This window comes from Crocodylus siamensis, chromosome 2, assembly GCF_052110815.1.
Source record: "Crocodylus siamensis isolate JL-2025a chromosome 2, ASM5211081v1, whole genome shotgun sequence".
Lineage (NCBI taxonomy): Eukaryota > Metazoa > Chordata > Crocodylia > Crocodylidae > Crocodylus > Crocodylus siamensis.
In genome coordinates, this window is record NC_143396.1 from 195,062,466 (window position 1) to 195,077,044 (window position 14,579).

General features: G+C 44.6%; 1 protein-coding gene across 8 annotated transcripts in view; it reads right to left on the reverse strand.

Moving 5' to 3' along the window:
• Nucleotides 1–14,579, reverse strand: part of PPFIBP2 (PPFIB scaffold protein 2) — a 205,714-nt gene that overhangs the window by 165,248 nt on the left and 25,887 nt on the right. The gene's annotated exons all lie outside the window — the stretch shown is intronic.

A 14,579-nucleotide genomic window follows, 5' to 3' on the forward strand; every position in this document is an offset into this window, starting at 1 on the left:
TGAATTAACAACCTGTGTGCTGCAAGGAAGACTTTGTGCTGGGAAGGAGACAGGCACATGTAAGCCATGGTGTTGGCTGTAATCTTATTACCCCCAGGGATTCTCTAACCTTTATTGCTGTTCCCCTAGCACAGCCTATCTAGTGGGTAGGGAGGAGGACCTAGAAGAACCAGGATTGTGATCACTCCACATCTCCCTTTCTTAACAATAAAGAATCCAAGATTAGATGTCAACAAACTATAAATGATTAATAATAAACTATAACCTTTAAAACTACTTACAGGGCTATACTAGCCAAATAAAATATACACCTAAATGGCTGTTTAATATACATCATTTATATAAACTATAAATGGCTGTTTAAAGGTCAAGTTTCTATGGTGGTCTGCTCAGTCTCCCAGGCCTTTTTCTCCTGGGAGCTCCTGTCTCTCACTGAGCCAGGAGGAGGAGGTTCATTTCCATGCTCTGCCTCAGTCCCTTTTGGCGGTTGATCCTTTTCATGTTGAGGTGGAAGCAGTAAAGCTTCTAGTTTCTCTTCAACTGGAGAAAAATATATGAGTTGGTTATATGTGATAACATGTCGTGACATCTGCGTAGCCCTTTTCAAAATCCTAGATCCACCCATGGGAGGAAAATATTGAAGATAAACCCTGTTTCTCAGGAGAAAATGCTCTGGAGTTTCCATTAAGTAGGATCTAGTGGGGTTTTTCCATATTTTGAATAGTTCCAAACATTTAGGACTCTGTGTCCTAGCAGCAGCTCTGGTAGTGGTTTTGGTCTGTGTCAAATACTGAAGTTTCTTTGCTGCTGAAGTCTTAGTTTAGTATCTTGTTTCTTAAAGTCCTGTAGGGCGAGCAATCTAGGGCTAAGCTACATTGGTCCCATAGATAATGGCTTCCTAAGGTGTTATCCCATGAGCAGTTCAGCTGGAGAAAGTCCTGATGCTAGCGGTGTACATTGATAATTCAGACGTGTCAGATACAGATCTCTGAATTTACATAGAAGCTGTTTCATAATCTGTACTGAAAAATCAAAGTTCTCTGAAAATTGTAGGAGTAAGTCGGAGGTAAACTGAGGTCCACTGTCTGATATGAGGACCTCATGAACATTGTCGGATTTGGCTGTTTTGCAGGACAGATTTGTTTTGGATCACTGTCCTATTTTGCTCTGATGAATCTCCTCCGAATCTGTTTTGAATGGGCTGCAAGGAAAGTTTCGCACAGCCCTACCCAGCCAGGTGGGGCATGGGGCCGAGGGCTTGGGGGTCCAGCAGGGAGCAGGACAGGGCCATGGGTGGCTCATCCAGGGGAGGGGGAGGGCCACGGCCCTCCATGCAGGTGAGGAGACCCCCACACAGATCCCTGATCCCAGTTGCACTGGGTCACACGGCGGGGAAGCAGCGCAGAATGGCAAGCAAGCCTGCTGGTCCCTGCCATGTGACCGGCTCTGCAAGGAGCAGAGATCAATGCTGGGGTCTCCTCACTGCTGCTGCCCACCCTGTGCTGCCCTGGCTACATGGGGTGGGCAGGGGCAGTGAGGAGACCCTGGAGTGTATCTCTGCTTCCTGCAGAGCCAGGTTGTGTGGCAGGGATTCCCCAGCCCCTGGTTCAATTCCCCACCTCTGATCATTCCCCTAGTTCTTGGGCGGGGGCGGGGTGCAGGACCCCGGATCTGTGTGCTGGGTTTCAACAGGCTGCAGCTGCAGGCTGGGGCCAGTGGCAGCAACAGTCTTCCCAGCGCTCAGTGTGGCTATGCCAAGCGGCTGCCACTGGCCCCAGCCTGCGGCAGCAGCCTACTGAAACCTTGTGTGCAGACTGGGGGCCCACACCCCCTGGGAAGAGCTGTAAAAACGATCAGAGAGCTGGGGGAACCGATCAGATAGCTGGGGCATCAAACCAGGATCTAGATGTCAATATCAGAGCAGTTCTTCCCCCAATTATTTCCCCTTCCCCTGCTTAGTTTTTGTTTCCCTGCAATCCTGGCTCCAAAACTCTGAAATTCTCTGAAAAATTTCTGAAATGTTTTGGAGCCTTCCAATTAGTTTCAGGTTCAGTGTCTTGAGCGCCAAAATGACCCAAAACACATCACAAAATTTTGCACAGCCTTTTGCACAAAACTTTGGCTGGGATGATCTAGTTGGGGATGGTCCTGCTTAGAGCAGGGGGTTGGACTAGATGACCTCCTGAGGTCCCTTCCAACCTGAATTTTCTATGATTCTATGTTATTGCCCAACATTCTGTACTTATGGCTGGACACTGATGCTAACGGTGGCTTGGTATTTTGCCACTGCTGCCAAACCTTTCACTGCTTTCACTATCAAAGTTTCTTGATTGTTTTTAAGTATTTGTTTCCTCTATTGTTATATTGTATCCCAGATGTGAGGGTCCCTTTCCCTCTGAAGAAGTTGTAGGTGCAATATTAGCCTGTACGTCATACTGCTGTTACTTCATTGTTTCTTGCATCTTAACTTTTGTTATGGCTTTTGCCAATATGAGTTATGCTGATAAACTGTCCTCTCTGATGCTTACAGCAATCCCCTCTCTTAGGAGTTCTTTCAAAACTCTGGGATTGCAGTGCTCAGTAAGAGCATGAACTGCAGTAATAAACAATTCAGCTGTTTCCCCTCATAGCTCATATTAAAAATGTGGCCCTTTCATAAATAACATTTCTTTTCCCTATGAAGCGGGCCTCAAAAGCCTCTCTCGATTTTTTATTCTCTTTCTTTTCTTCCTCAGTGCGGGGGAGGACACTGGATATCATCTGCAGCCTCTCTCATGGCAAAAATGAGGGCATCTACCTAGTATTCCTGTGTTTTTTCTGCTAAACCCGAAACCATCCACAACTGCTCAAACCTTCTGATCCAGCAAGAACAGATGCCTGTATTCTCACAGTTATATTTCTCTAGCAGAGCCATTTGTCTTATGGGCTCCACAGCTACACTGGGCTTTCAGCCTGTCTCCTGCTAGCTACAATGCACACAGTGTCTTCCTGATGCTGTCTGTAGTCTAGCAGTTTGGGGATTTCTCTCTCTCTTTTTCATATTTTTCCTAGAGAGAAGGATCAGGCCCACTACCAACAAGACGACCGACATGCTGCTATGGTGTGGGCTGTCATCTCACTCCCCCCACCTCCAGAGTATCTCCAACCAAGTAGAGCCTAGTGGTTGGGGAGGACCAGAACTGTGGATTAGTGCAAGTTAGAGCACTCACAAATCTCAAGGAATTAGAATTATGCCATTTTGAACTAACACATACAAAATTGTGAGAAGTGCAGTGAACTAAATACCCTTGAATTTGTTCCAATGATTACTTAGTCAAAACAGACATTTGACTTTGTGAACTTGAACACATGCTCAGCTTGTTAATTTGAAAACAGAGATTGCACATTGCAATAAAAAACACACTTTGAAAAAAACGCTCCCCTCTCAAAAAACACTGTAAATACAAAACTATGCTAATTACACAAACTGCTATAGCTGTTTTGGGGTGTGTTTGTTCTTTTAAAGGACAACATTAAGATAGGGGTTTCATTCAGTAACTCTTCCAGAGATAATAGTTAATACTGACACTAATTGAATGTCCTGACTCAGGTTTGTGTAACATTTTCCCCAAGTATAAAAGCCGATGCAGAAATAACAGCATGTGTCAAAGTAAATAAATTTCTGCAGTTCTTGTCTCAAAGATGATTCATCAATTTTAGAAAACTCTTTTCCTCAACTAATTTTTACATATGACATGAACATTTAAAATATCTTGGATTTTTCACCGTCAGCTGAACCAATTTGTTTTCTTTGAATATGAGATATGTTATCTATATAATTTTGGCAAGAGATAACAAGTACAGAAAAAACTTAACTTATGACTGACCTTGCAACCCTTCACACCAATTATGCTTTAATTATGTATGAGTTTATTGTACAGAGCAACAATGCTACCAGAATTGTGTAGCTCAGCCTTTACCTGGCTACCATAGGAAAGGTTTTCACTTCAAGGAGGTTTCCAATTATAAAACTAATTATACATTGGAGGTTTCCAATTATAAAACTACCACCTTATTTCCTTGATGATTTTAAGTAATAAACAAGGAGAAAAGACATGTATTGGATTTAACTAAATGAGATAAAGCACTACAAATATGGTTATAACTTTATTAGGGAACACATGACTGCAGGGAAAGGCCCTGCATGCACAGGAAGATGAGACTAGACAATTATTTAATAGGTTTTTTTCTAGTTCTAAATTGGGAAGTGCTAAAAGCTACCTGGCAAAAGTCATGTCAGGCCTCAACACAGAAGGTACCTTAGCTGTAGATTCTGACATTTTTGGCCAATCAAACAGCACAAGGGGCTCCATTTGTACCACTAGTTCTGGCATTTGAAGCATCAACATTTATTGGCATTTTAGGGTGACAGCTCTTCCCTTAATTGGGCAGGACAGTCCCTAAATGTAAACATCAAGTCCTGGTCCTGGGCTGAATGATTCCAGGACAGCATTTGTCCCAGATTCCCCTCAAACAGTTCAAATTTACCACCTAACAAGAGTCAAGCCAAAACAACTACAGTGCAGTGCACAGCCCCACCCCTACCACATCATACACAATGCTTACACAGCCCCAGAATGACTGACACATGGTGTAGCCAATCTAAGACAATTTAATTATAATCTTGGAAAATTACAGTTAGAAGGGACCTCAGGAGGTCATCTAGTTTAACCCCTTGCTCAAAGCAGGACCATCCACAACTAGACCATGCTGCACAAGGCTTTGTCTAGCTGGGTTGTAAAAACCTCCAAGGATGGAGATTCCACCACCTCCAGTGCTTTGCTACCCTAGTGAGAAAATTCTTCCTAATATCTAGCACAGTACTCCAGAAATGGCCTCACCAGTGCTGAATAGAGGGGAAGAACCACTTCCTACTCATCAGGGTGTCTTGTTCCTGTACTCTCAGTAAGGTTTCTTTAAAGCACAGCCACTTCTCCTGGAGTTCCCCCCCCCCCACTGGCTTCCCAGGGGATCCTGCCCACGAGTTCCCCAAGTAAGTTGAAATCTGCTTTTCTGAAGTCCAGGGTCCTTACTCCTTCCTTTCCTCATGATCCTGAACTCAATCATCTCATGGTTGTTGCAGCTCAAGTTGCCATCTATTAGTACAGGGGTTGTCAACCAGTGGTACATGTACCATGTGGGATACTTAGAAAGGCTGTAGGGAGTGCGTGCGAGTGGGCTTGGCGGTGGTGTCTCCCCAGGCATGTTCCCACCCTAAGCCTTTTACCCAGGGGAGGGGTGCACTAGGCATCACCAGCCCCACATGGCACATTGTGGTGCCTCCCCCACGTCCACTCCAGCTCACTTTTCTGATCGACTGGTAGGCCACTGTCCTCAGCCAATAGCCGATGGTGAGGAGGCGCAACAGCCACCCCTTCCTGCAGAGCTGTGAGGGTCTGAATGGTGGGGGGAGGGTGGAGTGCATTCTGTGCCTGCCTCCAGCGGCACACAATTAGCCAGATGTGGGGCCTATCAGCAGCCTGTGGAGCTGCACATGTGACCATCCATGGGAAAGCAGCACAGGGCATGGTGCATAGCCAAGGGAGGCAGCCACCACCCGCTCGTCCCTGCCCTTCCCAGTGCCACTGTAGGGAAGGGCAGGCTGCTGCTGCAGGCTGGGGCAGAGTCGGGCTCTTCCCAGTGGGGGGTGTTGGGCTCCTGGGGGGAGCTGGGGAGACTACAGAAAATTTTGGGATGGCTGCAGCCCCTCCCATAGCCCGGCTCCCAGCGCTGCCACTACCCACCCTGAGCACAGCCTGGCCTAGCCCCCCACCAGGAAGAGCCCAATGCTGCTCCATCCCCAGCCTGCAGTGGCAGCACACCCTGCCCCATTCACAGATCTGGGGCCACATGCCCCCCATGCCCTCCCAAGGGTGAACGTAGTGGCAGAAGCTGCCCCCCCCTTGACTCAGTCATGTGCCCCACGCTGGCTGTGCAGCACCTGCCCCAGCCCCACTCCCTCCCTCACCATGGGGACCTATGGGAGGGGCTGCAGCCACTACAGAAATCATCATAGCCCCCCCCAACCCCCTTTTCAGCATTGCCCCTACCTACCCTGAGTGCAGTGCGGCCCAAAACCCCCTCTCCGGGAACAGCCCTGCACTGCCCCAGTGCCAGCCTGCAGCAGCAGCCCACCCCGCTCTGAGTGCAGATCTGAGGGCACCCCCCCCATGCCCTCCCAGGGTGCATGCAGCAGCAGAACCTGCCCCCCACGCCACCTAGACCAGCCACTTGTGGCTCTGCCCTGCACCCCGCCTCACCTGTGCAGCACCTGCCCTAGCTCCTCTCCCTCCCCCACCATGGGGGCCTTGATCTGTGCCACCCCTTAAAAACAAGAAAAAATATAAAGGGATACATGAGCTGAAACTTGAGACAGAAGGGGTACATGTGTTGAAAAAGGTTGAAATCCCCTGTACTAGTACATTCCCCACCAATTCTTCTCTGTTTGTGAGCAGCAGGTCAAGAAGAGTATGGCCCCTAGTTGGCTACTCCAGCACTTGCACCAGGAAGTTGTCCCCAACACTCTCCAGAAACTTCACAGATTGCCTGCACACTGCTGTATTGCCCTCCCAGCAGATGTCAGGACGACAACTAGGGCCTTCAATCAAATTCTGTTAGCTGTTTGAAGAAAGTCTCATCCACCACTTCCACCCGGTCTGGCGGTCTATAGCAGAACCCCATCATGACATCATCCGTTTCTCTCTCCTCTGACCCTAACCCAGATATTTGACAGGCCTATCTACCATCTCATACTGGATCTTCTACACAGAGTGCAACTTTTCCTCCTGTTTTCCCCTGTCTGTCTTTCCTGAACAGTTTGTACCCATCCATGACAGTGCTCCAGTCATACGAGCTATCCCACCAAGTCTCTGTTATTCCAATCACATCATAGTTCCATGATTGTACAAGGACATCAGATTCTTCCTGCTGATTTCTGAGTCTCTGTGCATTTGTGTACAGGCATCTGAGGTAATTAGTTGATTGCCCCGATTTCTCAGGAAGAATGAGTGCACCTCCCCTGCTGCCCCCTTCTGCTTGCTCTTCCTCCAGGTCACTTCCCTCATGGCTTTGGTCTCCATCCCTTGGCAAACCTAATTTAAAGCCCTCCTGACTAGGTTAGCAAGCTTGTCTGCAAAGATGCTCTTCCCTCTCCTCGTCAGGTGGATCCCATCTCCTTGCAGCGAGCCTTCTTAGAACATCATCTCATGGTCAAAAATGTCCAACCCCTGCTAGCAACACTACCTGCACAACCAGGCATTGGATTTGCAGGATGCACCTGCCCCTGTCCAGGCCCTTTCCCTCGACTGGAAGGATTGAAGAGAACACCACCTGTGCACCCATCCTCTTCACCCTTACACCCAGAGCCCTGTAGTCACTTTTAATCTGTTCAGGGTAGTATTGGTGCCCACATAGATAAGCAGTATGGGGTAGAAGTCAGAGGGCTGGATGAGTCTCAATAATTTCTCCATGACGTCTTGGATCCAGGCTCCAAGAAAGCAGCAGACTTCCTGAGGTAACAGGTCAAGTCAGCAGATGGCTCCCTCCATCCCCCATAGAAGAAAGTCTCTGACCACCACCACCACCCCTCAATTCTTCTTGGTGGTGATCATCTCTATCCTTCCCACCTTGCAAAGGCCTATCCTGTCCTACTCCACCAATGGAACATGTTGTCTACCCTCTGTTGCTAGGGCTCCATATCTGTTCTCCAGATGAATTGCTGCAGGTGGAGATGAAGATTTCTACTTGGTCTCCCAGGAAGGTGGCATGGCAGCATCTCCTCTCCCTTCTTTAGAGCTGCCTGTTGCAGTTCTTTCTCCATAGTCTCAGAGGTCTCCTCCAGCATCGAACAGATGAACTCTTCAAGATGGAGGATGCTTTGGACCTTCACCACCTCCTCCTGTAGCTCTCTTGCCTGTTCCCTGAGACATACCACCAGGAGGCACCACTCACACGGGAGGCACTCCCCCATCTGGCTGTCACTGGAAGGAGCACAAGCCACAGTCCCCAAAATGCCAAACCTGGACCTGGGTGGAAGCCTCAATGTGAGCAGTTCTGTCTGGACAGAAACTTCACAGGTGCAAGCAGAGGCATTGGTGGTGGCTCTGCACTGCAATGTCTTCCAGCCATTTCCCTGGGTCTCTTAATCTGCCTCTTTTTTTTTTACTGCCCTTCTTCCAAGCATACCTTCCCTAGAGAACTCTGGTGTTCCTTGGCCCCAAAGGATTCTCTCCCAGCTTCCTCACACCAAGTTAAAAGGCACTACCCTTAAAGCAGTGGGGTGGGGAGAAAAGAGGGCAGCATATTGACCTGTGAATTGACAAAACGGCCTTCAAACTGCTTGCCCTGTTTGCTGCCCTTGTTCACTGGTTTGTCCCAGTATCATGAAATGCCAAGTGAAATGCAAACTCCTATAATCTGCAAGATCTGATAGGAAGTACACATTTAAATCAACATGAACACTGCTTGTTTTATTTATTTTTATGTTTGCCAGAAAAATGTACTTAACTACAAAACACACAAACTTTTTGAATAACAAATCTGATGGAACGGTCATAAACTCCTGCAAGACCATTTCAGGCTGGACATAAGGAAGAATTTCTTTACTGTCCAAGCCCCCAAGGTCTGGAACAGTCTGCCAGCAGAGGTGGTTCAAGCACCTACATTTAACACCTTCAGGAGTAAATTGGATGCTTATCTTGCTGGGATCCTATGACCCCAGCTGACTTCCTGCCCTTTGGGCAGGGGGCTGGACTCGATGATCTCCCGAGGTCCCTTCCAGCCCTAATGTCTATGAAATCTATCTATGAAAACACATTGGTAAGATGCTATTTAATTTTGAACTACCGTTCTTAAATATAGAATGCAATGTCATATACAATAACCCCCAATTTTTTTTTTAATGGTATGTGTCCCGTTTCTGTATCTTGCAAAGTTTGTCACCCTGATATTTGTTATATTAAGAGCCAAGATATATGTATTATCTGTGGTAAAAAAAAAATTCAAAAAGCAGTATCACCTTATTTATACCAAAAGTATAAAAATAATATTTCACAGTTTTACTTAGCAGAGAACAATAGTGTCATGATCTGAATGCACTTTTAAAAGCAGCTTTCTCCACAGTCAAGCAAGGCCATTCACTTAGTGTTCCCAAGTTGCTTGCAAAACACAAGAATCCTCAGGCTTGTTATTTATACAATCTTCATATATATAAAATTTAAACAATGTAGCAAAAGGTGGCTCATCACCCTACTCCATACAATGTAAAGAAGACAAAACAGTTTGTAGTTTAGGAACTAGGGAAAATATAATTTCCCATAGAATATAAAAAAGCAGCTTTAGGAGTACTAATCCAGTGCTTGGGCAACCCATGGCCAACAGCCCCAAACTGGCCCATAGAGCTGGGATTTTGTTAGCACTGGTGGCAATGGCCCCTCACTACACAGAACTTTCCCATTCTATGGTCCAGCTGGGAAAACCAGAGGCAACAAGGGCAGCTGGGTCCCAGGTCCGGCCTTCCTCACACTCGAGCTGGGCCATTCTAGCCTACTACCTCAGGCATTGCTGACCAATACTCTAATCCACTGAGCAAATATTTTCTATCCCAAAGAAGAGGTCAACATGTAAAAAACCCTATAAAATTACAACTATATAAATCATTGTAACACATTATCTCTTATTATATGCACATCTTCCTCAAGAATTATTTTATGTGCAACAGTTAAAAAAGAAAAAAAAGTGAACACTTAAAACAAAGCAAAACAACCCCCCCCCCCATGATATATACTAACCTGTTCATAATATGACACATGGAACATGCACAAAAATTATATGCATATAGCAGAGATATGCTATGGTAAATGTGCTAATGAAATACAGTATAAGAATTGCTGATATGAAGCTTTCTATGTCTAGAATTAAAACATCCATCTAATATAACTGCACCCAAGAGGTGATTAAGCAGACTGGGAGTGTTAAGCCCGCTTTAAATTAGATGAAGACTAGCAAAGGAACTGGCTCCAGTAGACATTGGATACAGTCAGGACTGTCTGAGATTCCTTTGTTTTGCAGAAAAAAACACCACAAAAGGAAGGTTAACACTAAGAGCCAAGCACTCTATTTCTACTTTAATACAATCCTGGCAAGTGATTTTTAGCCAGAGGGATTTTCAGGTAAAAGGGACAGGAAGGCTCAGGCAGCAGAGGGGAAGAATCCCAAACAGACAGTGTCTAATGGAGCTACTTCTTGGACCAATTTTCACTACAAGGTGCATGCTGCAATTCAAATTTGTTAACTTGGATGGCAATCCTACGGAGAACAAGACAATTATGATTTTCACAAGAATTAGCAGCTCAAAGCTAAATCTGGTTTATAATATAATTTAAGAAAAGTACTAACATGATATTTCGATATGTAAAATTGACTGTGATGCTAACGTATTATTCATAATTTTTCACCTTAAATTGCTTGATGCAACCATTTGTGGTATCTGAATATGACCAATAGGTTGGTTTAAAGACTATTTACCCTGTTCTGGGAATATGCTCATAATTCATGTTGTAAACTGATCCAGACAATATTAAGTGTTTTTGTCAAAATTATTTTGTGCAACTATTATGAAGAACATGTTGTGGGTATTGAAGAGTGGAACCTTCACATACACAAGTACACTACCAGAACTAGCAATATTTTACACAAGTAAGTCCTGGCTTTGAATAAAAACAAATTCAATCAGGAATAATAAAGGAGGCAACCTATTAACTGTAGACAGGGCATTTTGATTTTACATTTACGCAGACTCAGGGGTGATCTGATGGCCACCTATAAGTTTATCAGGGGTGACCACCAGTGTCTGGGGGAACATTTGTTCACCAGAGCGCCCCAAGGGATGATGAGGTCGAACGGTCATAAACTATAAGACCATTTCAGGCTGGACATAAGGAAAAATTTCTTTACTGTCTGAGCCCCCAAGGTCTGGAACAGCCTGCCATCGGAGGTGGTTAAAGCACCTACATTTAACACCTTCAAGAGTAAATTGGATATTTATCTTGCTGGGATGCCATGACCCCAGCTGACTTCCTGCCCTTTGGGCGGGGGGCTGGACTCAATGATCTTCCGAGGTCCCTTCTAGCCCTAATGTCTATGAAATCTATTAAATCTATGATGAAAATGGGTGTGGAGTTATGATCCCTTTCTCCAAGGAAAATTTCTTTTATCAGCTGTGCCAACGCACAGTATCCAAGTTGTAACATGGGTACACTGCACATACAAGAAAGCAAGCTAGGGGTCTTTATTAAACGTAAACGTACCTGAAAACAAGGTGAACTAGTCTCTTCTTACAGCTGATAATAAAACGGAGGATTTGAATTCAACTTTTCAATTATTGTTTAATGAATTATTACTTCACCATTTCTAATGCTCCTAAATTTGAAACAAAATCTCCTAGGTCTTCAAATCCAGTCTATAAGTATTCATGATCTGAAGGCTAGACTTCAACCTCCCTTAATAAGTCATATTAACTGATTCACTTTAAAATCAGAAGAAATGCAAAAGCTTAAACAATATAAAAGGTACCTTTAAGCAAATCTAAGAGTCTGTGTAACATGGCTGCATCCACTGAAATTAAATCCATTTCTAAATCAGCTTATTTACATTGACACTAGTTTTGTGTTTAAACAAGGCCTGTCAAAAATGTACCTATTAGATTATCCCCGTATCTGAGGCCTTAAGGATACTGTTATGAAAGACAAATGAAAGTGGAAAGATTAATGAAATCTCATTTATTACTTCTTTTTTTTCCACATATTTTCAGATCTCTTTTCTAGTTATAAAATGTTTATATTCAATATCCAAAAAAAATTGCATTTCTTATTTAAAATGATAATACCACCAGATGAAGCACCTTTGTACTCATAGCATTAGTTTACTTCCTGCATAATCCCACTGACAGAATCTGTCCCACAGGAAGGAGCATAAGAAAGTAGAGCTGGAAGGGACCTCATGAGGTCATCTAATTTAGCATCCTACTCAAGGCAGAATCATTCTTGACTAAACCATGCCTCTCTAAGTAGCCTGTTCCAATGCTTGATCACCCTTATACATTCCTCCTATTTTCCAATTTATATTTCCTTTCCTGTACCTTGAGGGCATTGCTTCTCATCCTGCCCCCTATGACCACAGAGAAAGTTCCATGTCAATCTGCCCTGTAATTAGCATTCAGGTATTTGAAATCTCCCTTTAGTTGAGACTACATAGACCTAGCTCTATTAGCCTTGCTTCCCAAGATCATTATCATTTTTGTTGCTCTGTGGTAGACTCAGTCCACATCCTTCTTGAAGCATGGGGCCCAAAAGCTGGACACACAGGGCATGTCTACACATTGCCATACAGCAATATTGTTATGGTGCAATGCTTTAGTACTTCTGTTTGGAAGTACTAAAGCACAGCGCTGTATGGGCGCTTACTGCACCTTGCACATGACACAAGTTTAGATATCACCCACTATGTTGCTGTAGCAGCGTGCTGTACCAGGAGAGTGCACCACTACAGTGACATAGCTGGCAATTATGTGTACACCCATGTGATTGCTACATTGCCATAGTGCATCATAGGGCAGGGGTGGGCAATTATTTTGGGCAGAGGGCCACCTACTGAGTTTCGGAAAGCCATCGAGGGCCACATAACAAGCAGCTCAGGGCAGCTTAATATTAAATTTTTTAGGGGCCCTGTGGGCCAGTTAGACATGGCCCGCCAGCCCATTCTAGCCCCTGGGCCACATTTTGCCCACCCCTGCTGTAAGGTGATGTGTAGACATGCCCATAGTGTTCAGAGTGAACAGAGTGGAAGAATCACTTCCCTGGATTTGCACATGACACTCTTGTTAATACAACCCAGTATGCCGTTGCCTTTTTTCATTTCTCTTTTTGCAGTGACTACACTGTTAGCTCATGTTCAGCTTAGGGTCTACTGTACCCCCAGGTACTTCTCCGAAGTACTGCAGCCTAGCCAAATCATACCCAGTCTGTATTTGGGCATGCAATTATTCCTTCCCAAGTGCAAGACTTTATTCTTGTACTTGTTGAATCTCATCTGATTGACTGTAGACCATTTTTACAGTCTATCCAGGTCATTCTGGATCCTAGCCCTAAAGCAGGAAATACTAAAACACTAGTAAAAAGATTTTTACAAGTGTTCAATTAAACTATTAATTCAATTACTTTAGTTTAGGACCTGGCTACCTGCCAGGTCCAAAACACATTGTAATGACATACAGTAAGCCTAGCTGAAGGATTAGTGTCCCCCTCTTTGAATTGAACCTCTCTCTCTGGGTTATCATATCCTTTATGATTTTAGAATTAGTAGATCTCTCACATCCATTTGTTTCATAGATCAGATAAAGATCAACTCCCTTGCTGCTCTGCCCCCAATTAAGTTGCTCAGCTCTGAATGAACTAGGCACTGAAGTAGTTAAATAGACTGAAAAAGAATCTTTCTGTACATACATGAGAGGTTACTGGCAAATGCTGGATTAGCTCTTTAAAACAAAAAACAAAAAACTGTAGTTCCAGCCTCAGCAGCAAGAAGTAGGAAATCATCCCCTGCACCGCCAACTACAAGCATAGGTGGATGCTTGAATTACAGGGCTACCAGATATGTGTTCAAGTTATTGTAGGCAGCAAAGGCTTTGAATCTAGAATGCTTCCTACCTTCCCAGGCAACTTCTGTAACAGCTGATGCCACAAAGGAAGAGAGTTCCACCTCCTCCAGGCATGTTTTGGGAGAACATCACGCCAGGATTGAGTTTGTAGCTTTAAGTCCCTTGTTGAAGGAAGCACCTCCCTGAAGCCCAGTGTTAAGTATCCAGTATTAGGGCCTTGGCTAAACTCAGTTCCACAGCATTTCTTATTGGCTGGCCTATACATCTCCCTATTCAATTGCAGCTGTGTTGGATTTCATTCCTAAGCACCAAACTTTCTGCAGGCATTTTACAGGGAGCCTAAGTGCCTAGATTTGAAGTTACAAATGCCATTTGGCACCTAAAGGTATTGCAGTGCTGAAGCCCTTGTGTGGATTTAGGCCTAAGATAATAAAACAGGAAAAAAATGGAGCACATAAGCAAAGTGGTCAAGGTGTTAATTAGTGTGTGTTGAAGAGTCATTATTTGGGGACAAGAGTAGTAGTACTTATAAAAAGACAGTCCTGTTTTGCCCTCTAACCAGCTGTTATTGAGCAGTTACCTTTTCTGTAGGTACCCTACGTTTGACTGAGGAGAGGATGACAACTCCATATCAGCTGAGGAAAAGCTTCCACCCACAAAAGTACATAGCACAACAATGGCTGAAGAAGGGATGGACTATGGGGATAAGTACAGGCATTAAAAAAGCTCCAGGCTGAATAGATTTAATCTTTGAAGGTTAGTTTAAACTGTGTAGACTGAACCAAGAAGCAAGTGAACAGACATTCACTTTTGAAACTGGAAAGACAGTCAGACACCTCCAGTGGCTCATACCAGTAGCTGGGGGGGGGGGGAGGGGGGGGGAATA